This window comes from Moschus berezovskii, chromosome 4 (genome assembly GCF_049115385.1).
Source record: "Moschus berezovskii isolate FMDL1 chromosome 4, NW_MosBer_1.0, whole genome shotgun sequence".
NCBI classification, from domain to species: domain Eukaryota; kingdom Metazoa; phylum Chordata; class Mammalia; order Artiodactyla; family Moschidae; genus Moschus; species Moschus berezovskii.
The window spans coordinates 74,986,829-75,013,798 of NC_142463.1; positions in this window are offsets into that span (position 1 = coordinate 74,986,829).

A 26,970-nucleotide genomic window follows, 5' to 3' on the forward strand; every position below is an offset into this window, starting at 1 on the left:
TATATTCTTTGCAGCCAAAGATGGAGAAGCTGTATACAGTTAGCAAAAACAAGACCAGGAGCTGACTGTGGCTCAGATCATGAACTCCTTATTGCCAAATTCATACTGAAATTGAAGAAAGTAGGGAAAACCACTAGACCATTCAGATATGACCTAAATCAAATCCCTTATGATTATACAGTGGAAGTGAGAAATAGATTTAAAGGACTAGATCTGATAGATAGAGTGCCTGATGAACTCTGGACGGAGGTTCGGGACATTGTACAGGAGACAGGGACCAAGACCATCCCCATGGAAAAGAAATGCAAAAAAGCAAAATGGCTGTCTGAGGAGGCCTTACAAATAGCTGTGAAAAGAAGAGAAGCAAAAAGCAAAGGAGAAAAGGAAAGATATAAGCATCTGAATGCAGAGTTCCAAAGAATAGCAAGGAGAGATAAGAAAGCCTTCCTCAGCAGTCAATGCAAAGAAATAGAGGAAAACAACAGAATGGGAAAGACAAGAGATCTCTTCAAGAAAATTAGAGATTCCAAGGGAACATTTCATGCAAAGATGGGCTCGATAAAGGACAGGAATGGTATGGACCTAACAGAAGCAGAAGATATTAAGAAGAGGTGGCAAGAATACACAGAAGAACTATTCAAAAAAGATCTTCACGACCAAGATAGTCACCATAACGTGATCCTTGTCCATAGAGGTCTTTAATTCAGACATGGGAGGCAGGGTTCCTAGAGATGGGCTTGTATGTATACTTCGTTATAAGCAACATCCCTTTAGTGATTAATTTGTAGCAAAGCAATAGAATACTGAAATTAAGGTAAAAGAAACATATTTAATATGGAGTCAGATTTGTCCCTCCCTATTACAGAACTGTAGTTATTCTCATTATGTCAGACTTACTAATTACGTTGTTCAAATCCTCAGTGCTTCTCTCTGCTGTCTCTATCAAGTATTATGAATGAGTTTAAAACTTCCTATTATGAATGTTCATGTATGAATTTCTCTTTAAAATTCTGTCAGTTTTGCTATATATGCATTAAAATATATATAAAGATTATAGAATTGGGTGCTTATAAATTTAAATTTTTCTCTTTCTGTAAGAATCTTACCTATTATTAAACATTAATATTCTTTATCTCCCAAACGTATTTTTACTTTGAAGTCAATTTTGTCTAATAAGGAGAGAGAGAGGTGGATATATTTATATATCTATGCCAGATTACTTTGTTCAGTACTTGCCTAATATTTATCCTTTAACTTTTCATTATTATATGTCTAAAATGTTTAAGGTCATGTTTTGGAAAAAGTATATATATAGAGAGATTTTATTATTTATCCTTTTTTGAAAACATTCTTATTTTGACTTGTATGTTTACTCTACTGACGTTTATTGTGATCACTAGTATATTTTGAATTAGCTCTTCTACTTTGTGTTTATTCTGCTTTTTTTGCTTCGTTTTATTTTTTACCTTTCCTGCTTGCTTTTGAATCCATCAGGAATTTTTACATACTATTTTCCTCCACCAATTTAGGTAAGATAAAACTATCTTTTGTAACTAGTCCTCATGTATAATATTAGTGGCTTTATACAACACTGCTTAAGGGCTTCCCAGGTGGTACTAGTGGTAAAGAATCTGCCTGCCAATGCAGGAAATATAAGAGATGCAGATTCAATCTCTGGGTTGGGAAGATTCCCTGGAAGAGCTTATGGCAACCCACTCCATTATTCTTGCCTGGAGAATCCCACGGACAGAGGAGCATGGAGGGTTACAGTCCACAGGTCGCAAAGATTCAGGCATGACTAAAGCAAATTAACACACACGCATGCAAAACTTACCAGGAGTTGGAGCCAGTAATTGGTAGGAACAATTGATCAGTTGCTGAAGGCTGAGTGTGGACTAGCTTGAGGCTTAAAACTCCTAAAGGGCCCATCATAGGGAGGCCCCTGTACTTTCATGAGTTCCAGTTCCAAAAGCTCACATCTGAGAAAAAATTCCCTCTTGTTCTGGAAAGGAGGAAGAGAAAAGTAGCAATGTTGAAATACACTCAGAGCCTTCTGTTCTGCCCTCAAGGGAAACTACCATACCAGAAATAAACAGGGATCTATTTTCGAAGAAGACATAACAATCAGTAATGTGGGTGTGCATGTATTGCGAAGGTGTGCACCTACTAATATGTGTGTGTGTACATATGTTTGTATGTATGTATGTGTACATAATGCATCAATATTTATCAATCTTGACATATGTAACATACTATTGCAAGATGCTAGTAGTAAAGGAAACTGGAATGAAACTGGTGAAGAGTATTGTACATGGGACCTGTGTACTCTCTGTTCAGTTTTTCTGTAAATCTAATGATTTCTGCATGATCCCACATGCCGTGTAGCAACTAGGTCTGTGATCATACTCGCCACGATACTGAGCCCATGCTCTAGGGCCCAGGAACAGAAACAAGTGATCCCACGTGCCACAACTACTGAAGCCTGAGCACCCTAGAGCCAATGCTTCACAAGAGAAGCCACTGCAATGAGAGGCCAAGAATTACAACTAGAAAGTAGTCCCTACTCACCACAACTAGAAAAAAACCTGAGCATTAACGAAGACTCAGCACAGCCAAAAATAGATGAATAAATAAAATTATTTTTAAACTGTTTTCAAAAAAAAATTCTTAGCTCTCAGAACTTATAAAATCAGGCTAAAGGCTGTATTTAGACAGCAGGCCTTAATTTCCTACTCTTTGGTTTAAAAAACCTTCATTCTGGGGTCTATTTCCATCTTCTTGGAGTCTTTTAGAAATGTCTTTGGTGAAGTACACCAACTCTGTCGGCGATAAACTCATTTTTGTTCATCTGAAAACATCCTAATTTTTTAAAAAATAATAGTTCAGTTGATAATTCAATTTTAGGTCATCAGCAAGTTCTCCAAACATTTCAAAAACAGTATACTTCTGTCCTTGTTGGCTCTTGAGAAATCTATTCTAGTTTTTTGCTCTCTCTGACTGCCTGTAACTGGTGCTACTAGAAAAGAACCCACCTGCCAATGCAGGAGACATAAAAGGCATGAGTTCGATCCTTGGGTGGACAAGATGTCCTGGAGGGGGACATAGCAACCGACTCTAGTATTTTTGCCTGGAAAATTCCATTGACAGAGAAGCCTGGCAGGCTACATTCCATGGACTGTGGGATCCAGTGCTCCTTCATCTCTCTAGTTGGTGACTCTATTCTCCAACCTAAGACCTCCAGTCTGAACTTTGGAACCACCCCAGTCCTGCTCTAGCTCAACCTAGATCCTTTGTCCCAGGTCAAGAAACCAGGCTCCTTTCTTGCTACCATATCTTAACCTCCACCTTAGCCTCTTATTCAAGGAAACTGGTTTCTGTTATCATCCCTTCAGATCAATTTCCTGCCTTAATAACCAGGACTCACCTAAGCTCCTTCATATTGGGGCTGTTTTCCTCTTTCTGGGTCCCTTGAGGATTCTTACAGTGTAGTCATTAAGAGTTCCAGGTTCTGAAGCTTGAACACCTTGAGTTTCAGTCTCAGTCTGGCCAAAAACTGGGATTAGGTTTTAAAAAAAGTAACTTCTCTGTCTCTGTCCATAAAAGAGCAATGGTGATAGTGGCTACAGTGGAACACTAATGTGATAATGAATGTCCATGTTCTATAACACCTGGAAGACAGTAAACTCATTTCATTAATGATGATATTATTATTATTATTTAGCATCCCTTGCAGAAATTTGATTTCTTCTGCTGCATCACCTAAGTCAGAGTAAGTTCAGTCATTGTCTAATGCCTGATGCAAAACACTCCAACACTGTCCTCCCCTTGCCTTCTTCTGGCATCAGTGGGTACTCCCTGACTTAGCTCTTTCATTTATTTGCTCTATATTTATTGAGCGCCTAATATACACTGGGGCTTTCTTCGTGGTTCAGACGGTAAAGAATCTGCCTGCAATGCAGGAGATCCAGATTCAATCCCTGGGTCAGGAAGATCCACTGGAGAAGGAAACGGCAACCCACTCCAGTATTCTTGCCTGGAGAATTCCATGGACAGAGGAACCTAGCTAGGGCCTTTGCTGAAGCTGGGAATACACCAAGAAGCAGAAACTGTCATAGCCTGGAGTTACGCCCCTCATTTCACTGTATGTTCTGCAAAAAGACAGAAACATGTGAATTTTGAAAATGTCCTCCAGCTACTGCAGAGTCACGCTTGCTAACTTCATCATTCATCACACACACACACCCTCATACACACATGTTGTTCTAGCTGAACATTTGTGTCCATTTTCTTTGCTAACTTAGCTCCCCAATGCTGGTTTAGCTGTACTGAATAAGTCTTTCTTTACCATCCTCACCAGACCCTTTTAAGATCTTCTAAGATTCTAGGCATATAATGGACATAATAGAAACATATTAAAATATTCTCACTTCACAATAAATGTGTGATATAGTAACTCCAGGTAAGCTGGGCTGAGCTGAAGTTAGAACCAAAATTATTTTTTCATGTCTCAAACTATACAATAGTTCTTGCATTTCTATACACCCAAGACCCTGAGCCTACATGCCATAATCTTTGCCCCATTCACTTCACCATCCTCTCATTTCACCCCTGTTCTGACCTGGTTCTCTGGATCACAGAGGAAAGAAGAATCAAGTGGATAAGGTTTTCATATGGAAACTAGGAAGATGCAAAATTTGCCTCCTTTGCAATTTTGTCCAAGACCCTGATAGCAACTGATATAAAATGCCGGTGAGACTATCCACGCATATTTCAGTTCAGTTCAGTTCAGTTCAGTCACTCAGTCGTGTCCGACTCTTTGCAACCCCATGAATCACAGCACGCCAGGCCTCCCTGTCCATCACCAAATCCCGGAGTTCACTCAAACTCATGTCCATCAAGTCGGTGATGCCATCCAGCCATCTCATTCTCTGTCGTCCCCTTCTCCTCCTGCCCCCAATGCTTCCCAGCATCAGAGTCTTTTCCAGTGAGGGAAAACTACGTTCCCTTTAATAACTTCAACATAGTAGGTGCAATTTGGGGCATTTATAGGTTGATATTGACATCTTAAAATTCTTTTGTCCAACCCCCCTAATCATATAAACTAAATATAATTATAATCCCATATCATAGATGGCAAATTAAAAATCAGAGAAAGAATATAACATGCCTAGAATAACACAGACAGTAAGGGGCAGAGGCAAGACCTGGACACACACATGATGTCTTGATATCTTAATTGTTCTTCTTCCAGGTTTATTGAGATATAATTGACATATACCATTGTACCATCTGAGCCACAAGGCTTTCCTTGTGACTCAGATGGTAAAGAATCTGCCTGAAATGCGTGAGACCTGGGTTCAATCTCTGGGTCAGGAAGATCCCCTGGAGAAGGGAAGGCAACCCATTCCAGTATTCTTATCTGGAGAATCCTAGATAAGATCTGGGCTACAGTCCACAGGGTACCAAAAGAGTCAGACGTGACTGAAGTGACTTAACACACAATAACTGTGCAGGTTAAAGATGTGCAGCATAATGATTTGACTCACATACATCATGAAATGACTATCACAGTTAGATTAGTGAACATTCATCATCTCATGCAGATACCAAATTAAAGAAACAAAAAAAATTCCTTGTGATAAAACTTAGGATTTACTCTCTTAACAACTTTCATATGTAACATACAGCAGGGTTAATTTTATTCATCATGTACATTACATCCCTAGTACTTATTTATCTTATAACTGGAAGTTTGTACCTTTTGACTCTTTCATTCAACTCTCCCTCCCACCCACACTCCCCTTCCTCTAGCTACAAATCTGATCTCTTTTCCTGTGAGATTGTTTTCGAAGTCTAACTGACCTACAAAACTATGTTAGTTCCTGCTACGCAACATAGTGATTCAATATATTTATACACTTCAAGGGCTTCCTTGAGGATCAGACGGTAAAGAATCCATCTGCAATGCAGGAGACCTGGGTTCGCTCCCTGGGTTGGGAAGATCCCCTGGAAGTGGGCATGGCATCCCTCCAATATTCTTGCCTGGAGAATCCCCATGGACAGAGGAGCCTGGAGGGCTACAATCCACAGGGTCGCAAAGAGTCGGACATAACTGAACGACTAAGCACAGCACAGCACATACACTTCAAAATGATTACCATGATAGGTCCAATAAGATATGTCACCAGAGTTACTGATTGTATTCCCTACATTGTACATTTCATACCCGCAGCATTTATTTTGCAATTGAAAGTTGTTACCTCTTAATCTCACTCATCTATTTCTCACCTCCACCCATCCCCTCCCTTCTGGCAACCACCTCTTTATTTTCTGTATCCATAACTGCTTCTGTTTTATGTTTGCTCATTTTTTTTTTGTTTTTTTAGATTCCATACATAAGAAAAATTTTTCTTTCTGTGTGTAAAAGACATACATTTTTTTGTCTTCCTCAAATTTATTTCACTTAGTGTAGAACCCTCTGGGTCTATCAAGGTTCTTTATTCTACAACTAGATTCCTATATAATGCAAGGTTTCCCAGATGGAAGGGGTCACCTCCCTCAGTAAAACCAGGAATATATGTATATATTCTCTCAGAGCGCCATTTCTTTTTAGAGCTTTTCAAATATAGCCCAAAATGCGAGTGTCTGCTGATTCTAAGCCTTGAGTGGATGGAACTGCACACACAAATGCCTATTTAGTGCCAGCACATTCTTTTACTGTTGCCCCCCGTCTTTAGCAACAATTCAAGAACAAGGACCTTTAATCCCATTTCAAATTTTCACTGCATCAGGGTCAGCCTCTCTCTCTTTCTCTCTCTCTCTCTCTTTTTTAAACCTAAGTCATAAATGCATTATGCACAGTCTTAAACCAAATAATATCCATCCCATACAGACTGGGTCTGACTTCACCATTATTGGGTTTTTTTTTTTAGGCTCATAACTGTCTTAAATTACTGTTCCCTCCAGCATCAGCCCCACTGTAAGATTTTCAGGGACAAGACTTTACTGCCTACCACTGCTTCCTGTTTTATTGTCAGTGGCAATTTCAATTCATTTCATTTCTGTGTCACTGTCACTCCAACTTCTATCTTCAGCTCTGTGTGGTATCCTGAAGTTCAGAGTTAATGTATAAACCTTTGATTTAATAGAAAAATAATGTTCTTTGGTTTTTTTTCTAACATGAATAGAGACCTGGGCAAAACCAGTCTCAAAATTTAGCAAAAATAAGGTTCTTCACTGTCTTTGTGTGAGTTATAGGGAAGGAAGGATTATCATCTACCTACCACATAATAAGAAAACAGAATAGTTAGGAAATAAGTGGATTAGGAGTTTTCGTTTTGTTTTGTTTTTGAGGGCAGACCAGTTTCTCGTCTTTGTATTGATTGGATGGACTTACGACTTCAGGTAAAGGTCTTACTCTCTCTCAGTTCATTCCTCCCCTCTCCCTTCATGCCCATGTAAAAACTGAGATACAGCCATTGCTATCTATTTTCCGCTCAGGGATGCTTTAAGTTTGAGCCCAATGGAAAAGAACATAGTACGAATTGTTACTGCTGACAATGGATCTGATCTTGTATTGAGCTAAGATGAACAAAACGGTCTCTAGGGAAGAGAAAGGTTCACCTATGTGAAATAAATGAATTTCTCTGTGGCTCTAGGGAATGGTGAGATTGTTGTATGGTATACTGATGCTCCCAAAAGTTTATTATCTTCAGTCCATTTGTGGATAACTTGCCTGACTTGATATAGAACCCAGTCAATAATAACGTCTTTTTGGATTTACACAGGAACATTGGATAATATGTGCAATCCTTTGTTTTTGCTTTAGTATCAGTAACAATCTTGTACCAGAGTCATAGCAGAAAAGGTGGCTATTTCTTATAGTCAACGTACTTTGCTCCCCTCCCTGGTCTAGGCTTGCGGGAGGACAGAACCTGAGTTGACACCTAAAAGTGAAAATAAAGGGTGAAGAGGAGGGAAACAGAAGGCAGCAAAAACATAACTGCTTTTGATAGCAGAACTTCCCTATATCTCAGTATCTGTTCCATGTTTTCTCTTTTCAGGGAAAATGGACTGAAGGAAAAGAAGGAAATCAATCATAAAGAATTTGGGGGAAAGTAAGAGATTTAAAACTGTAGTTCTTTCTGAGCAACTGATAGAGTTTCTGGAAATAAACCATGGAAAGGGTAAGTCATATGACTTATGGTCTTTACACTCTGTAATACTTGAGTCACTGACATAGAACTGAATGAATCAATCCATGTTAGAAATAGGATCTTTCCTGGAAAATCCAACTGTATGACTTTATTATTTCTGCCTGTATCTGAGAACAAAAACTTACTGCTTGCAGCTTCTACCTCTCTTTGCATGCAGAAAATATATTACACAAATATTTATATCATGATAATAATGAGCCTGGAATTTTCTCAAGCACTTGGAAAATTACAAGTTAGTCATTGGTAGAATGACTTTTATTACAGGTTACCTGAGTCTTCAAAATTGTCCATTCTTTATTTAACTTATAAGTAAATAGTTTTTCCTTTTCAGGCTATGTAATTTGCACAGTAAAATTGAAAATTTTAGAAAGCATAATGGCATTTTTTCTTTTAATCTTATAGATGTTACTTTACTGTTTGTTCTCAATATATGTTAAATGTAAATGTTCCCACTTCCTACCCCTTTCATTTCAAAATGTGCCATCCCAGATGATACAGAAATTTATATTACTAGACATATTTATCTTATACAGATTTGTGTTCTTTTATTATTTGGTCTTAACTTTACAGTAAGTGAAATGCAAAACCTAGCAGCTACTGAACACTTGGAATAATTATTTTTCTATCAACAAGATTCTTTGCACTAATGGTAAACAAGTGTGCACACTGATAGGGACTAATCAATCAAGACTCTTTTGGCTATTAGTAACATAAGACTCCAACTGAAGTTATTTAAATTATAAAAAATAAGTTGCATCATAGATCGAGTGTTTGGCAATGGGCTGTTCTGGACTTAATTCAGCAACTCAATGATGTCAGTTTTCTCTGCAGTTCTCTTGGATTTTGCTCATGGTCACTATATAGCTGCAATGGAACCAAGTATTAATAGCATAGCCTTACACAACAATATTAAAAGATAAAAATGCTGCATTTTTATCAGGCATCCCTTTTAAAGTCAAGAAAAACTTTCCAAGGTGACCTCAGAGACTTTATCTTCTATTTCATTGACTGACGTATTATCTCATGTTCATGTCTTTTGCTAACATGGGGATGAAATTATCATGATTGGCTTCAACATTCCTCTGTTTAAGTTTAGAAAATAAGCCATGAAGCACTTGAGAACCTAAGGATCAAAAAATCAGGATTCTATCAGGAAGAATGAACGTGGGAGCTATTTACCAACAGTGTGGATATGATTGAGGAAATGCATAAAAAGACAGAGGCAGTAAGGCTGGGAAGAGTGGGAGCTGTTACCATGCCTACCGTGAAGAGTCAAGGGCAGAGAGAGAAGGCTCTATAGCCTGGGCTACCTGTTAGGAGTTGTTCCCCTTCATATAGCAAGGCAGCCAGTCCACTACAATTCTGCAGGGAGGAGCCAGGGAAATAAATCCCTCAGCCTAACTCCCCTTCTTCTCTCTAGACTCCTCTATTGACAGAACCCACCCAGGAGACAGAGCACTGAACCCAATAACTCATTCAATGTGTCTGCCTCCAGAGATACAGAGTAGGATTGTAGAGTTTGAGAAGACAGAAGTCATCTATCATAACTTGTACTTTTTTTATATGAATTTATTTATTTTAATTGGAGGCTAATTACTTTACATTATTGTAGTGGTTTTGCCTTACATTGACATGAATCCACCACGGGTGTACATGTGTTCCCCATTCTGAATCCCCCTCCCTCCTCCCTCCCCATCTCATCCCTCTGGGTCATCCCAGTGCACCAGGCCCGAGCACCCTGTCTTGTACATCAAATCTGGACTGACGATCCATTTCACATGTGATAATATACATGTTTCAATGCCATTCTCCCAAATCATCCCACCCTTGCCCTCTCCCACAGAGTCCAAAAGACTGTTCTATACACCTGTGTCTCTTTTGCTGTCTCACATATAGGGTTATCGTTACCATCTTTCTAAATTCCATATATATGTGTTAATATACTGTATTGGTGTTTTTATTTCTGGCTTACTTCACTCTATGTAATAGGCTCCAGTTTCATCCATCTCATTAGAATGCATTCTTTTTAATGGCTGAGCAATATTCCATTGTGTATATGTACCACAGGTTTCTTATCCATTCATCCACAGATGGACGTCTAGGTTGCTTCCATGTCCTGGCTAGTATAAACAGTGCTGAGATGAACATTGGGGTACACATGTCTCTTTCAATTCTGGTTTCTCAGCAGTGGGATTGCTGGGTCATATCGCAGTTCTATTTCCAGTTTTTTGAGGAATCTCCACACTGTTCTCCATAGTGGCTGTACTAGTTTGCATTCCCACCAACAGTGTAAGAGGGTTCCCTTTTCTCCACACCCTCTCCAGCATTTATTGCATGTAGACTTTTGGGTAGCAGCCATTCTGATAGATGTGAGATGGTACCCCATTGTGATTTTGATTTGCATTTCTCTGATAATGAGTGATGTTGAGCATCTTTTCATGTGTTTGTTAGCCATCTGTATGTCTTCTTTGGAGAAATATCTGTTTAGTTCTTTGGCCCATTTTTTGATCGGGTCATTTATTTTTCCAGAATTGAGCTGCAGGAGTTGCTTGTATATTTTTGAGATTAATTCTTTGTCAGTTGCTTCGTTTGCTATTATTTTCTCCCATTCTGACGGCTGTCTTTTCACCTTGCTTATAGTTTTCTTCGTTGTGCAAAAGCTTTTAAGTTTAATTAGGTCCTATTTGTTTATTTTTGCTTTTATTTCCAGTACTCTGGGAGGTAGGTCATAGAGGATCCTGCTGTGATTTATGTCGAAGAGTGTTTTGCCTATGTTCTCCTCTAGGAGTTTTATAGTTTCTGTTCTTACATTTAGATCTTTAATCCATTTTGTGTTTATTTTTTTGTGTGTGGTGTTAGAAAGTGTTCTAGTTTCATTCTTTTACAATTGGTTGACCAGTCTTCCCAGCACCACTTGTTAAAGAGATTGTTTTTTCTCCATTGTATATTCTTGCCTCCTTTGTCAAAGATAAGATGTCCATAGGCACATGGATTTATCTCTAGACTTTCTATTTGGTTCTACTGATCTATATTTCTGTCTTTGTGCCAGTACCATACTGTCTTGATGACTGTAGCTTTGTAGTAAAGCCTGAAGTCAGGCAGGTTGATTCCTCCAGTTCCATTCTTCTTTCTCAAGATTGCTCTGGCTATTGGAGGTTTTTTGTATTTCAAAAAAATTGTGAAATTAGTTGTTCTAGTTCTCTGAAAAATACCGTTGGTAGCTTGTAGGGATTGCATTAAATCTATAGATTGCTTTGGTAGTATACTCATTTTCACTATAATGATTTTTCAGATCCATGAACATGGTATATTTCTCCATTTATTTGTGTCCTCTTTGATTTCTTTCATCAGTGTTTTATAGTTTTCTATATATAGGTCTTTTTGTTTTATTAGGTAGATATAGTCCTAAGTATTTTATTCTTTTCATTGCAATGGTGAATGGGATTGTTTCTTTAATTTCTCTTTCTGTTTTCTCATTGTTAGTGTATAGGAATGCAAGGGATTTCTGTGTGTTAATTTGATATGCTGCAACTTTCCTATATTCATTGATTAGCTCTAGCAATTTTCTGGTGGAGTCTTTAGGGTTTTCTATGTAGAGGATCATGTCATCTGCAAACAGTGAGAGCTTCACTTCTTTTCCAATCTGGATTCCTTTTATTTATTTATTTTCTGCTCTGATTGCTGTAGCCAAAACTTCCAAAACTATGTTGAATAGTAGTGGTGAGAGTGGGCACCCTTGTCTTGTTCCTGACTTTAGGGGAAATGCTTTCAGTTTTTCACCATTTAGGATAATGTTTGCTGTGGGCTTTTCATATATAGCTTTTATTATGTTGAGATATGTTCCTTCTATTCCTGCATTCTGGAGGTTTTTTATCATAAGTGGATGTTGAATTTTGTCAAAGGTTTTCTCGGTATCTATTAAGATAATCATATGTTTTTTATCTTTCAATTTGTTAATGTGGTGTATTACGTTGATTGATTCGTGGATATTGAAGAATCCTTGCATCCCTGGGATAAAGCCCACTTGCTCAGGATGTATGATCTTTTTAATGTGTTGTTGGATTCTGATTGCTAGAATTTTGTTAAGGATTTTTGCATCTATGTTCATCAGTGATATTGGCCTGTAGTTTTCTTTTTTGTGGCGTCTTTGTCTGGTTTTGGTATTAGGGTGATGGTGGCCTCATAGAATGAGTTTGGAATTTTACCTTCCTCTGCAATTTTCTAGAAGAGTTTGAGTAGGATAGGTGTTAGCTCCTCTCTAAATTTTTGGTAGAATTCAGCTGTGAAGCCGTCTGGTCCTGGGCTTTTGTTTGCTGGAAGATTTCTGATCACAGTTTCAATTTCTGTGCTTGTGATTGGTCAGTTAAGATTTTCTATTTCTTCCTGGTTCAGTTTTGGAAAGCTTTACTTTTCTAAGAATTTGTCCATTTCTTCCAAGCTGTCCATTTTTTTGGCATGTAGTTGCTGATAGTAGTCTCTTATGATCCTTTGTTGATCTGTGTTGTCTGTTGTGATTTCTCCATTTCATTTCTAATTTTGTTGATTTGATTCTTCTCTCTTTGTTTCTTGATGAGTCTGGCTAATGGCTTGTCAATTTTATTTAACTTCTCAAAGAACCAGCTTTTGATTTTGTTGATTTTTGCTATGGTCTCTTTTGTTTCTTTTGCATTTATTTCTGCCCTAATTTTTAAGATTTCTTTCCTTCTACTAACCCTGGGGTTCTTCATTTCTTCATTTTCTAGTTGCTTTAGGTCCAGAGTTAGGTTATTTATTTGATTTTTTTCTTGTTTCTTGAGGTAAGCCTATATTGCTATGAACTTTCCCCTTAGCACTGCTTTTACAGTGTTCCATAGGTTTTGGGTTGTTGTGTTTTCAATCCAAGAAGAAGATATAACAATTATTAATATATATGCACCCAACATGGGAGCACCAGAATATGTAAGGCAAATGCTAACAAGTATGAAAGGGGAAATTAACACTAACACAATAATACTGGGAGACTTTAATATCCCACTCACACCTATGGATAGATCAACTAAACAGAAAATTAACAAGGAATAAATGATACAGTAGACCAGTTATACCTAATTGATATCTATAGGTCATTTCACCCCAAAACAATGAATTTCACCTTTTTTCTCAAGTGCACATGGAACATTCCCCAGGATAGATCACATCCTGGGCCATAAATCTAGCTTTGGTAAATTAAGAAAAATTGAAATCATTCCAACCATCTTTTCTGACCACAGTGCAGTAAGATTAGATGTCAATTACAGGAGAAAAACTATTAAAAATTCTGAAATATGGAGGCTGAACAACATGCTGCTGAATATCACAATTCTTGTTAACTGAGCACCTATCCTGTTCCAAGCAGTATGATAAGCAATTGGCTTGAATCAAACAGGGACTCAGGATGGCAACAATGGAATGAACATATTTTCCATTACACAATCAGAAAGAGATAGCAGCACTGTTTGAAAATATGTTGTGAGGTAAAATAATATGGGAAATGCCCAAGACTGAGTGGAGGAAGCATTGAGGGATAGTGGTCAAATACTGTGAATTCAAGGAAAGGGGAAATTCCCCACACCTGTGAAGGGGGCAGAGGTTTCATTTGTTTTTGTAAATTATAAAGATCCACACCCAACCCAGTTTTAACTCTGTCAGGAAATGCATTACACATTTATTAGCTCTGTCTCAGGATGGGGGAGGGGAATGTTGCATGCTATACCTTGGGTTGTTAATGCTTAAGCTCCCAGCCATTGCAAAGATCCCTACACCTAAGCTTGACACAGAAATAGCAGAGCTGCTCATGTTTGAATGGATTATGTAGACTTAAACATTGAGCATCTAAATAACACTACAGTGAGTTTGGGAGTTAAGGTTTTTCTTCTTTCCAGCCACAAAATTTGACTCAGACTCTTAGGCAACATTTATCTGTGACCAGAGGCAGAGAAGAACAAGTATGAAGGAAAATGACAGCCTCAGTATTCTAGAGGATTACTGTTAGTAGACTGAGATTAGTTTTTATTTAGAAAAATAATATGACATTTCTTATATCCAAGTGTGAGGGAGTAAATCAATATCCTCAACACTTAGATCATTTGCTTTATCATATCAACTTTGTGAAGGAAGAATTGCTATCTCTCTTTTTATCAATAATGAAAATATGTCTAAAGAGTTCCCACAATTTGGCTATGATCGTGGGACTTGTACTTGGGACAATGTGCTCCAGGGTCTCTTCTCTCAATTTCCTCTTTTACTCAGAATTGACTTGGGTAGGGGTGTGATTTCTTCTCCAGGCATCACAGAGCACTCTGCACAACACACCTCATAATTCCATTGGATGGTATTTGCTGCTGCTGCTGCTGCTGCTAAGTCGCTTCAGTCGTGTCCGACTCTGTGCGACCCACTATGCTTTAAATAAATAGCAACATAACAGAGTTTATAGCCACCATGCCAGAATCACCCCAGCTGATACTTATATTTGATTTCTGCAACATAGCCAAAATGTTACTGCCACCACCACTCCCCATTACCATTTTCTAGACAAGAAAACCAAATTTTAAAGAAATACAGAAAGAAGGAAAGTAAAAAGAAAAGTTACCTAATTTAAGGAACCAGGACAAGAGCCAAAAAACTCTTCAACTCCTAGTTCGGTATTCCAACCTCTCTTTGCTTTGCACACGATAATTTTTAAAATCACAAACCAAAACATTGGTTTCTTCTTTCTAGAGCACAGACAGTGATTCAGTGTTTGTGTAATGAGACTGAAAAGGCAAAGAGCTCTGTATGTATCAGTGTGGGAATGCCAACACACTGCTAATGGACTCTAGAGAGTGTGCAAATGTCAGACAAGGATCAGTGACTTTGAGAATCACTTACCTTTTCAATATGGATCCAAATCCTTATTACACACTTCTACTATGCCATGTCTGTCATAACACCCCTCAATTCCATCAACAAAGTGAAGGAATGGCAAGATTTCTAGTTCCTACTAGGACCACAATTCCCACCTTAAATGCTACATCTGTAACATGAGACTTTTCTTCTGGGCTATATTATTACAGCCTGAAGACCCTTCTCTTTTCACCTTCTCTGATCTGCCTCTTCTTGGGTTACTCATCCTGATTGATACCATTGTTAATCTCTCAGTTTCCCAAGAACAAAATTTTAGTAGTCACCCTTGAAACTTATTTTCCATGACCCCTCAGAGCCATTGTCAGCCCTAGTCTATTTTTGAAATGACCATTTAATCAGACCCTTCTATCCTTTTCCCACCATTGTCATTGTAGGTGGCACTAGTGATAAAGAACATGCCTGCCCAATGCAGGAGTTGAAGCAGATGTGGGTTCAGTATCTGGATTGGGAAAATCCCCTGGAGGAGGACATGGCAACCCACTTCAGTATCCTTGCTTGGAGAATCCTATGGACAGAGGATCTTGGTGGGCTACTATCCATAGCATCGCAAAGAGTCTGACATGACTAAAGCTACTTAGCATGCATGCACAATGCAATACTAGATCTTCTCTCACTTGACTTTGGCTGACTCTGCTTGTTCTCTTTACCTAAGTCCCACTCTAATTTATTATATATGCTCCTACCAGAGTTACTTTCATAAAAGAAAATTTTGATGACATCAACTTCCTTGCTTAAAAATGTGTTCAGTGATATTCACCTATTTGTTAAAACCTAGGTTCCTGGGAATAGCCCACAAGGCCTTCACAATCTGATGCCAACTTCCCTTACCAGCCCTATCTCTTCCCATCCTCTGTCCTCTGCTTATATTCTCATCCTATTAACTTCCCTTAAGTCCCTGATTGCATAATTCTGTGCTTTTGCACATGCCATTCACTTTGCCTTCACTTTTTCTCTGCCTAAATTCTCCAAAATTTTCTTTGAAACAAGTTGCAATATCATCTCCCTGGTGAAATTATCTGACTCTGTAAGCATGTTAGTCAGTTCTGTGTCAGGATTATAGCAGTACTTTGGCATGCAACTAGGGGTAACAGCTGGAACTTAACCCATGTTTATGGTGGGATCCAGCTATATCTTGGCAAGCCTGGCAGCCTGAGAGGAAAATCTATGGAAGCTGTTTGCACATAGGGCCAGGTGCCTTACAAGTGTCAAACCCAGCCTCTGACCAGATCCAATTTGAGGGTCAGCGGTGGGCAGTGATGTGAACACAGCACTGTTCTGTTTCTCAGACTTCCGCTGGTTCATCACTACCCTAAACTGCCATCTAAATCTTTGGGAATAAAGGTTGCATAGAAAAATACAAAGTTATCTCCTTGACAGTTCTGTGGGCCACCAAAATCATGGCTCACAGATGGTTTGATCTTAACCACCAAAAGCAAAGTCATTTTCCTTAGGATTGTATGGAAGCAGCTGTAAGGTTCACTGATTTGACTCTAGAAGCTAGAAGCAGCTTTAGAAGTTGCAGTGCTAAAAGTGTCCATTTCCTGTCTCTTTGTGGTAGTGATGGGGAGCAGAGGAAGAGAAAGATAGGCCTTGAAAACCCATCCCATGGGGCTGTAGGACAAGAAGAGGTTTCAGCTGAAATTACCCCTGAAGGGTACTGAAGCAAGAAAAAAGTGAGGACTGCCAGAGGATAGTTCCAAAAGACTATCAAGAAGCCTAAATAAGATACACCTTAGGCAATTTCATCCCTTACTTTAACACTTGTTCATGTGCCTGCTCTGTGCATTCACCATTCCAGATGCCAAGGACACGGCAGAGAACAAAAGGTGAAGACAGGTTCTAACTCCACAAGGACAGAAAAAGTCCATTTCTGGGGACAGTGGGTGCAATGAAAAGACAAAGGGGCTGCTGCAGTAGAGGACAGGAACAGACTGTGTCTTGTTGAACAGAGGTCATTTGAGCTCAAACCTGAAAAATACAAACAAATCAACCATGTGACTAACTTGGGAGAAGAACATTCCAAGCATAGAGAACAGTAAGTTCAAAGACCTTGAGATAATAATAAGCTTGATATTTCAAAGACTAGAAAGAAGGTCATTGTAGAAACTAGTGGTCAAGTGAGAGGTATGGGATGATTCAGAGTCATGTAAGAACTTCCAGAGTATGTTCAGGACCTTGGACTGCATTCTGAGTATAATGAGAAGTTGTTGGAGGTTTTAGCTGGGAATGGACATGATCTGAATTTTGTTTTTAAAGATTCACCATAACATTTCAGCAGAGAATGGAATGTGGAGGGAAGAGGCAGCAGAAGGGGAAGCAGAGAGACTAGTGTAGAGGCTACTGCAGTATTTCAGGCAAACAATGGTGTGTGTTCAGATAAAGACAGCAGGGGGAAAGGGAGAAAAACATGGTGGACTTGAAACATATTTTGCAGATATGATAGACAGGATAGGCAGGTACACTGGATGTCAGGGTGGAAAAGGCTGCAGAATAATAAAACATAGCATGGTTTATGGCCAGAGCAACTCTGAGAGAAATGACTGTTGGAAAGGGAAGAACTGGGAACAACAGTGTATTGGAAGAGGAGGAAAATTGGGCTGTTAATTTTGTGACCTATTAGAAATCCAGAGGACTTTTCAGGTAGGCAATTGGATTTAAAAAAAAATAAAAAAGTCTAAAGGAACAGGATAAAGTTTCATGGGTGCAAAGTTTAGAAACTATCAGAAAATCATGGGTATTTAGTGAGAATAGTTCCAGAACTAAGTAGGGGACCACTGGGGAAGCAAACAGGCTCCACAACCACATATGGGAGTGTTATTTGTCAGATTACATGAATGGTTCTTGAAGTGAAAGTCGCTCAGTTTTTTGTTTTTATTTTTTTGCCACCCCATGAACTGTAGTCAATGGAATTCTCTAGGCCAGAATACTAGAATGGGTAGCCTTTCCCTTATCCAGGGGATCTTCCCAACCCAGGGATCAAACCCAGCTCTTCCACATTGCAGACAGCTTCTTTACCAGGTAAGCCACAAGGGAAGCCCTAATGTTTCCTAGAGACACTTAACATGGAATGATCATTAAGAACAGAAGGAAATGTATGTGGCACCAATCTACAAAGAACAGAGCACCAAAGCCAAAAAACGTTACCAAATCTGCACTAATGGTTTTTCTTTTTGCTTCCCTAACTTGTGACTTTATAGCTCCCGAATATTCTACCTGCTTTTCCTTGAAGATGCAACATTTTGTTCAGTCTTTGAACTTCTATGGCATCTCCTTTTGTGATTATAGTAACATTATCTGGGCAGAATTGGAAAAAATTCAGCAGTTATTTAATGAGCAACATTTGTGATTCAAGAAGGATACATATAGAACAGTAAAATTTCTTGTTAAGGTATTAATTTCTAAAAGCCAAAAAGGCAAAATTTCAATAACCAAAAATTATTCTTGAAAATCTCCTAAATTGCCCATATGAAACAGAATAAATGGTTTTAGATACCAACACTGTACAGATTCCCATAAATCCAAAGCGGAATACTTGTCCTCTAACACTAACAGACTGATATGGTTATACCAGATGAAGCTATACAGTGTACCCCAAAATAGCAGAGGTAGAATTAAACTCATAAATGTTCAAAGGATGTATGAAATGATTCCACATTATCTAGTCCTGGTTTAAGAGTCTTTGTGGTCAGATATTCAGACAATAAAGGAGATTTTTTTCCAGTAATAATGGAGAGTTTTATACAGTAAGCTGTTAAGAACCATAAGACACAGAAATGAGGCTGCTGAGAATATGTGTCTGATTCACGACCAAATATTGAATTTGCATATTACTGAACTTGCTCCATGCTCAGTCGCTCCGTCATGTCTGACTCTTTGAGACTCAGTGGACTGTAGGCCACCAGACTCCTCTGTCCTTGGGATTTTTCTAGGCAAGAATATCTCTTAGAGTGGGTCACCATACCATACTCCAGGGGATCTTTCTGACCCAGCAGTCAAACCCATGTCTCTTGGGTCTCCTGCATTGGCAGGCAGATTCTTTACCACTGTGCCACCTGGGAAGCTGTGAATTTGGTGAAAAACAGAATGCTTTCTAGTCTGCAAGCAGTCTGATGAGGGAGACAGATTTGCAGCTAGCACACTTAGTGAGTTGCTGCATATTTTATCTGCCTGCAAATCTGTCTGCCCTACCAGACTACTATTTCCTGTCCACTTACACTAAAAGCTCAGCATACAGAGAACATTCAGTAAGTAAATTATACTCCCATGGCTGGGGAAGGACTTTCCCACTTCAGCTTATTTGTCATGACTCTCTCTATAACTTGAGACCCTTGCTTATTTCTTATACTCTGATTCATTTGCTTCCTGGTCCGGTGGGCCAATATCCTTGGAGCTCTCCATGACAAAGTCAGCCAGGCCTCAGCCCCTTGGCCTTTCTCCCTGCAGGGCTAGTCCAGAAGCTACACAGGGTGCTTTTTTATCCTAAGCCCACTGTTGCTCTTAGATTGACTCTAGTTTAAGAATGTTCCTATAATCCCTTTGGATCAGCTTTTCCCACTCTATTCCTTATTACTAATCACTGTTAGCTGGAAAACGAGAAATCCCATCATTTTGGTTAACTGGGTCACTAAGAACCAAAGTATTCCTATGTTCCTACCCTGAAAGCATAATTAAAGCCTTGACTAATTACTGTTAGAGTAACCTTAATTAACTAACCTAACTTACCACTAATCAAGGGAATGGGTCTTCTGAGGGACTGTGAATCATTTTCTACTCAGTATACAACATAAGGTAATATATATCTATATCCCTAGGGATACATCATTAAAAATAAATTAAAACTCTTCATTATTAGGAGATAAAGTTGGAGGTTGCTTGTTTACTTGTTTATATATTTACACAAAGGATTGGACTCAGGACCTTGTCTTGCATTTTTACTACAGAGCTTTTGCCATGTTTATGAGACAAGTAGGGATTTGGCATCTTCCTTACTTACTCTCCTTCCACTCCAGTACTATTGCCTGGAAAATCCCATGGACAGAGGAACCTGGTAGGCTACAGTCCATGGGGTCTCAAAGAGTCGGACACGACTGACTGACTTCACTTACTTACTTACTTACTCTGGGTTATTAGTCAACCCATGATAATTATTTCAGCAGAGTTATGCAGAGGCTGCTATATGTTGCTATCGCCACATTGTGTGTTGTGTGTGTGGGCATGCACGCTCAGTCATGTCTGATTCTTCGTGACGCCATGGATGGTAGCCCACCAGGCTCCTCTGTCCATGGAATTTTCCAATCAAGAATACTAAAGTGGGTTGCCATTTCCTCCTTCAGGGGATCTTCTTGAGCCACAGTTCAAACCAGTGTCTCTCGTGTCTTCAGCATTGGCAGGTGGATTCTTTACCTCTGTGCCACCTGGGAAGCCCCTGTCACATTATAGCCACTTACTATATGTCAGTTCACCTCCCTGGACTCCAGCCTCCTGGCCTATAAAATGAGGCCAGTATATCAAAGCCCCTTCCAACTTTAACATGCTCTATTCTACGGGAGTAAAGTTACTCTTGATGTCTAGGTACTCTGTCTTGAAAGTCAAATTGATAGGATGCTATTCTGTAACACTAAGAGTTATTTTCTATGACTATTCACAATATTAACCCTTCTCTTTGAAAGTTTTCATTATACAATTTCCAAAACTGCCTGATAGGAAGGCAAAATAATAAACTGCCTCAATGCAATAATTTCAACACAAGAGAGGCTCCACCAAAATACCTATCTTAGCTCTAATATCTGGAGTTCCCCATTTTATTTCTACAGTGTAAGGCACCATGCATAGATAAATCATTTGGCATCGATATTGGAGAAGGAAATGGCAACCCACTCCAGTATTCTTGCCTGGAGAATCCCATGGACAGGGGAGCCTGGCAGGCTACAGTCCACGGGGTCACAAAGAGTCGGACACAACTGAGCGACTTCACTTTTCACTTTCTTCTTCACTGGCATCGATATTAATGAGTTTACATAAGATCATTTCCTTGGCCCAGGTTTTGAGTTAGACAGGAGTGGGAAAAAAAAACCCGAAAAGCAAACATTACGATACTGATGTGAAGATACCAGTGAAAGACATCAGAGTAAACACAATGGGAACCATTATCATTAGTTTCTTAATATTTCTCTGGTGGGTACCATGGCCCCAGGCCATCCCTGCTTTTTCCGTGATAAGAATTCGTGTCTATTGTTGACACTCAGGAACTTGTAGTGGAAAAAAGTAGTGCTGAACATTAGAACTAATGCATGAAGAAGGCTTTACGCAAAATCCCCTTTCCTGAACAGGCTTAAAACTAAGTTAGCTTTCTTTTAGTTTGGGATTGTTTAAAGACATCTACAAAAACCCTGGGGTTGGAGATGCCTGTAGGCATCCCTTCCATCACAGCATTGCTCTGTTTGCCAACTGCTGGGAGCATCCGCAGCCAATTTATCACCTGAAAGCCATGAATACCTGGAGAACATATTCTGTCTGTAAAAATAGATTTCACAGATTCTTCAAGTTGTGTCATTGTGCCTTAGTCTTTACTGCCTATTTATAGTAAATGAACGAGTGAATGAGAAAGTAAGTGAGTAAATGAATAGCCAGGTAAATTGAAGTGTTTTCTTCCTTTCCACCTAAATAATTAAATCGGTTTCAATCATGTGTGAAAAAATAGACTGGAAAGGGTTTTTTTTTCAGGGATCGTTGTCTCAGCGATTATCAAACTTTAGTGTCAATAAGAATCACAGAAAAAGTACTAAATATTCAGATTTGGGGCCTTTGCACCCAGAGATTCTGAGTCAGTAGATCAGGCACAGCACAGAAGTGTAAGCATTAATAGCACAACTGCACACACCCACACGCAAATACACATGCTTCAAAGTTGATTCTAATGTGGTTGGTTCACAGGCCACATTCAGTGAAAAACTACTATTTAATGACTATTGATCTTCTGGTCTGTCACTCTGATATCAGAATCTTCAAAAAATTATGGGTTGTACCCATCCCATCTTTGGACCAGGGTGAGTCGAGTGATGGCAAGCAACACCCAAATAAGAGAATTCCAAAGAAAATGCCAAAGTACAAAGGGGACTTAAAATATCTAAGTTGAAGGTTTACTATAAAAATAATTAAGACAAGATGATATTGACACAAAAATGGATAGATTAATAGATCAATGGAAAAGAATGAAGAGTCAAGAAATAAAAAACATTATATATGAGCAATTAATTTTCAACAAAGGTGAAATGAATTCGTTGGTGAATAAATAGTCTGTCCAATAAATGGTGCTTGAACAATTGGATATCCACATACAGAAAAAAAGTGCTTCTCTTAACCAAATTCAAAAAGCAACTGAAAATGGGTAATAAAACCAAATGTTAAGCTAAAAGCTTTACAATTTCTAGAAGAAAAGATAGAGGAAAATTTTTGTGATCTTGCTTTAGGATAAGTATTTTTAGATTTACTAGCAAAACCACAATCTAAAAACAGTAAAAGTTGGTACAGTGGAGTTTTCCAAAATTAAGAACTCTTCAGAGTAAAAAGACAAGCCACTGACTGAAAAATTATACTTGCAAATCACAAATAAAATAGTATTTGCAAATCACGTATCTGATAAAAACCTGTATCCACATTATATGAATAGCTCCTAAAACTCTATAATAAAAGGTGAAAGTGAAAGTCACTCAGTCATGCCTGACTCTTTGTGACCCCATGGAGGATATAGTCCATGGAATTCTCCAGGCCAGAATACTGGAGTGGGTAGCCATTCCCTTCTCCACGGATCTTCCCAACCCAGCAATCGAACCCAGGTCTCCTGCATTCAGTTCAGTTCAGTTCAGTTCAGTCGCTCAGTCGTGTCCGACTCTCCGCGACCCCATGAATCACAGCACGCCAGGCCTCCCTGTCCATCACCAACTCCCGGAGTACACTCAAACTCATGTCCACAGAGTCAGTGATGGCATCCAGCCATCTCATTCTCCGTCGTCCCCTTCTCCTCCCGCCCCCAACCTTTCCCAGCATCAGAGTCTTTTCCAGTGAGTCAACTCGTCGCATGAGGTGGCCAAAGTATTGCAGTTTCAGCTTTAGCATCAGTCCCTCCAATGAACATCCAGGATTGATCTCCTTTAGAATGGACTGGTTGGATCTCCTTGCAGTATAAGGGACTCTCAAGAGTCTTCTCCAACACCACAGTTCAAAAGCATCTCCTGCATTACAGGCAGTTTATTTATCTGCTGAGCCACCAGAGAAGCCCAAGAATACTGAAGTGGGTAGCCTAGTCCTTCTCCAGTGGATCTTCCTGGCCCAGGAACTAAGCTGGGGTCTGCTGCATTGCAGGTGGATTCTTTACCAGATGAGTTACCAGGGAAGCCCATAATAAAAAATGTTAATGGGTAAAGAATTTAACATAGATAGTTCACCAGCAAACATGTATGGATAACAAATAAGCACATGAAAAGATGCTCAACATCATTAATCATTAAGAAAATGCAGATCAGATACCACTACAAATCTGTTGGAACAATTATAGTTTAAAAGACTGATGAAAATATTTAGGACATTGAGAAACTGAAACACTACTCCACAACAAAAGGAATGAACTATTAACACATGCAACATGGATGAGTCACAAACTGTTTATGCTGAGTGACAAAAAGCAGACAGAACTATAGATCGTAAGATTCTATTTATGTGAATCCTGGAAAATAAAATCTGATCCAAATTGACAGAAAGTAGATTAGTGGTCTCCTGAGAAAGTGCTTCCCTGGTGGCTCAGAGGTTAAAGCGTCTGCCTCCAATGCGGAAGACCCGGGTTCGATCCCTGGGTCGGGAAGATCCCCTGGAGAAGGAAACGGTAACCCACTCCAGTATTCTTGCCTGGAGAGAGTACTGGAGAGGGTTGCCATTTCCTCCTCCAGGGGACCTTCCCAACCCAGGGATCGAACCCGGGTCTCCTGCATTGTAGGCAGACACCTTACCGTCTGAGCCACCAGGGAAGTGCCTGCAATGTAGGAGTCCCGGGTTCAATCCCTGGGTTGGGAAGGTCCCCTGGAGAAGGAAACGGCAACCCACTCCAGTATTCTTGCCTGGAAAATCCCATGGATGGAGGAGAAAGGGGAAAGGTAAAATGGGAGGAAGAAAGGGATTAAAAGGAGACCCAAGCAGTCCTTGTGGTAGATGTATTATAATGTTCATTGTCTTTGCTGTGGCCAAAGTTTCATAGGCTTATAATACATATGTCAAAGCTTAAAAAATTATATACTTACATGCAAATTATTATATGCCATTTTTATCTTAAGAAGACTGTTTAAACATTGATATGGGACTCACTGAGTTGCCCTGTGGGGAACTGAGGCATGGATAGCCATCTCCATGGATAATATTCTTTGTATTCAGATCTCTGGATGAAAGAACACTCATACACACACAGAGAGAGAAATATTATATGCATACATGTGTGAATATGTATACGTATTCATGAATGAAGCTACGTATTCATGAAAGTTCCTTAGCTTGAAAGTATAACATCTTATATCCTTCATAGTTTTAGGAATTAATAGCATGAAGATATTATTTCTAACGAGTAACTAGAACAATTTTAATTTAAACATTACCTGTCAGGCAAATTTTTAAAAAATAAAAAGCCAGAAAATAGCAGTAATGATGTGAGGACACTAGAATTCTCATTTCTCTCATTTTCTTCTGGTTGGAATATACACTCATAATTACTTTCATTATCTTTTAAAAGTCATCTAGAGTGTGTATGCATGTATGCTAAAGTTGCTTCAATCATGTCTGACTCTTTGTGATCCTATGGACTGTAGCCTGCTAGGCTTGTCTGTCCATAGGATTCTCCAGGGAGGAATAATGGAGTGGGTTGCCATAACCTCTTCCAGGGGATCGTCCCAACCCAGGGATTGAAACCACATCTCCTGTGTTGACAGGTAGGTTCTTACCACTAGTGCCACCTGGGAAGCCCCAAAAGTCATCTTTTAAAATTTAAAATGTATATAACCTGTGTATTAGTTTTCTATTGCTGTGTAATGTATTAACACAAATTTACCACCTTTAAATAACACAAATGTATCATCTCTTACTTTCTATGGATCAGAAATCTAGGTATGGGTTAGCTGGGTCTTCTGCTCAAGGTCTCACCAAGCTAAGATTAAGACATCACTGGGGCTACAGTCTTGATCTGAGGTTCAAGATCTTTCAAGATCACTGTTGTTGGCAGCACTGAATATCTTGTGCTGTGTGTCTGAAGCCCAATTCTCAATAATCATTCTCAATGACTATTGGTCAGAAACTGCCATCACTTTCTAGGGGTTGTTCCCAAGTTCTTCCCATATGACTTCCTCCATGAGCACTTCACAATGGAGAATTTGCTTCTTTAAGACTAATAAGAGAATCTTTCTCATACTTCAAATATCTTTTTTTGCAGAAAGGGCCCAGCCCTTTTGAAGGATTCACCTGATTGAATTAAGTCCACCCAGGATAATCTCTTCTGATTCATTCAACTTCAACTGATTTTGGATATTGAAAACCATCTCATCTTTGTCATGTAATGTATCCTAATTGTGGGAATAAAATTCATCATATTCATGTCCTTGTCTATACTCAAAAGGATAGACTTATTTATGCTGCCTACATTAGGGGACAAAGAATTTAAGAGTCATCTTAAAATTTGGCGTACCGCATTAGGATCCAGAATATCTAAACACAGGTACCCAAGGAGGCAAGTGTAAGGATGCACATCACAGCATTGCTGATAACATGAGAATATTTTGCCTACCATTCAAAAGTGAAAAACAGGAAATGTATAAATAAAATGAGGAATGTTCTTAAGTTGGAATATAAAACAAAATATGAGCAGTAAAAAAATTAGTAACTAGGTAAAATATATGGGGCCTTCTGGGACAGACCCCTCCACTTATGGAAAATCCCATGGACAGAGGAACCTGGTAGGCTGAAGTCCATGGGGTCACTAAGAGTCGGACATGACTGAGCGACTTCACTTTCACTTTTTACTTGCATGCATTGGAGAAGGAAATGGCAACCCACTCCAGTATTCTTGCCTGGAAAATCCCAGGGACAGGGGAGCCTGGTGGGCTGCTGTCTATGGGGTCGCACAGAGTCGGACACGAATGAAGCAACTTAGCAGCAGCAGCAGCAGCAGGACTTCCCTGGTGGTATAGTGGATCAGAGTGTGCCTGCCAATGCAGGGGATGCAGGTTGGATCCCTAGTCTTGGAAGACCCCAAATGCTGTGGAGCAGCTAAGTCCTCATGCCACAACTACTAAAGACAGGGCACCTAGAGCCTGTGCTCCACAAGAAGAGAAGACGTCACCGTGGGAAGTCCGTGCACTGCAGCAGAGTAGCCCCTGCTCCCCGCAACTAGAGAAAGCCCTGACAAAGCAATGAAGACTCAACATGACCAAAAAATAAATAATTCTTTTAAAAAATCTATATATTTCCACGTGAAATGTTACAACTTAAAAGTTGCCCATTGTTCACCAGCTTCAGAAATCTGACCTTTGCTGATGCTGCAATAAAGTGTTGCCATTGAAAAAAAATCTACATTAAAAAAGAATATATTAAAAAATACTTTTCTAAAACTCATCAGAGAGTCCAGACTTTTTGAGCACCAGCTGTCCCATATTCCTTGTCTGGCAGCTTACAGTAAATGCTGCACTGTCCGTCACCACAACCTGGTGTCAGTAGATTGGCTTTACTGTGTGAGGGCTGGCAGACCCAACTTTGGTTCAGTAACAGGGCTGTTTATTTCAGCATTTGCTTTACTACATTAGAA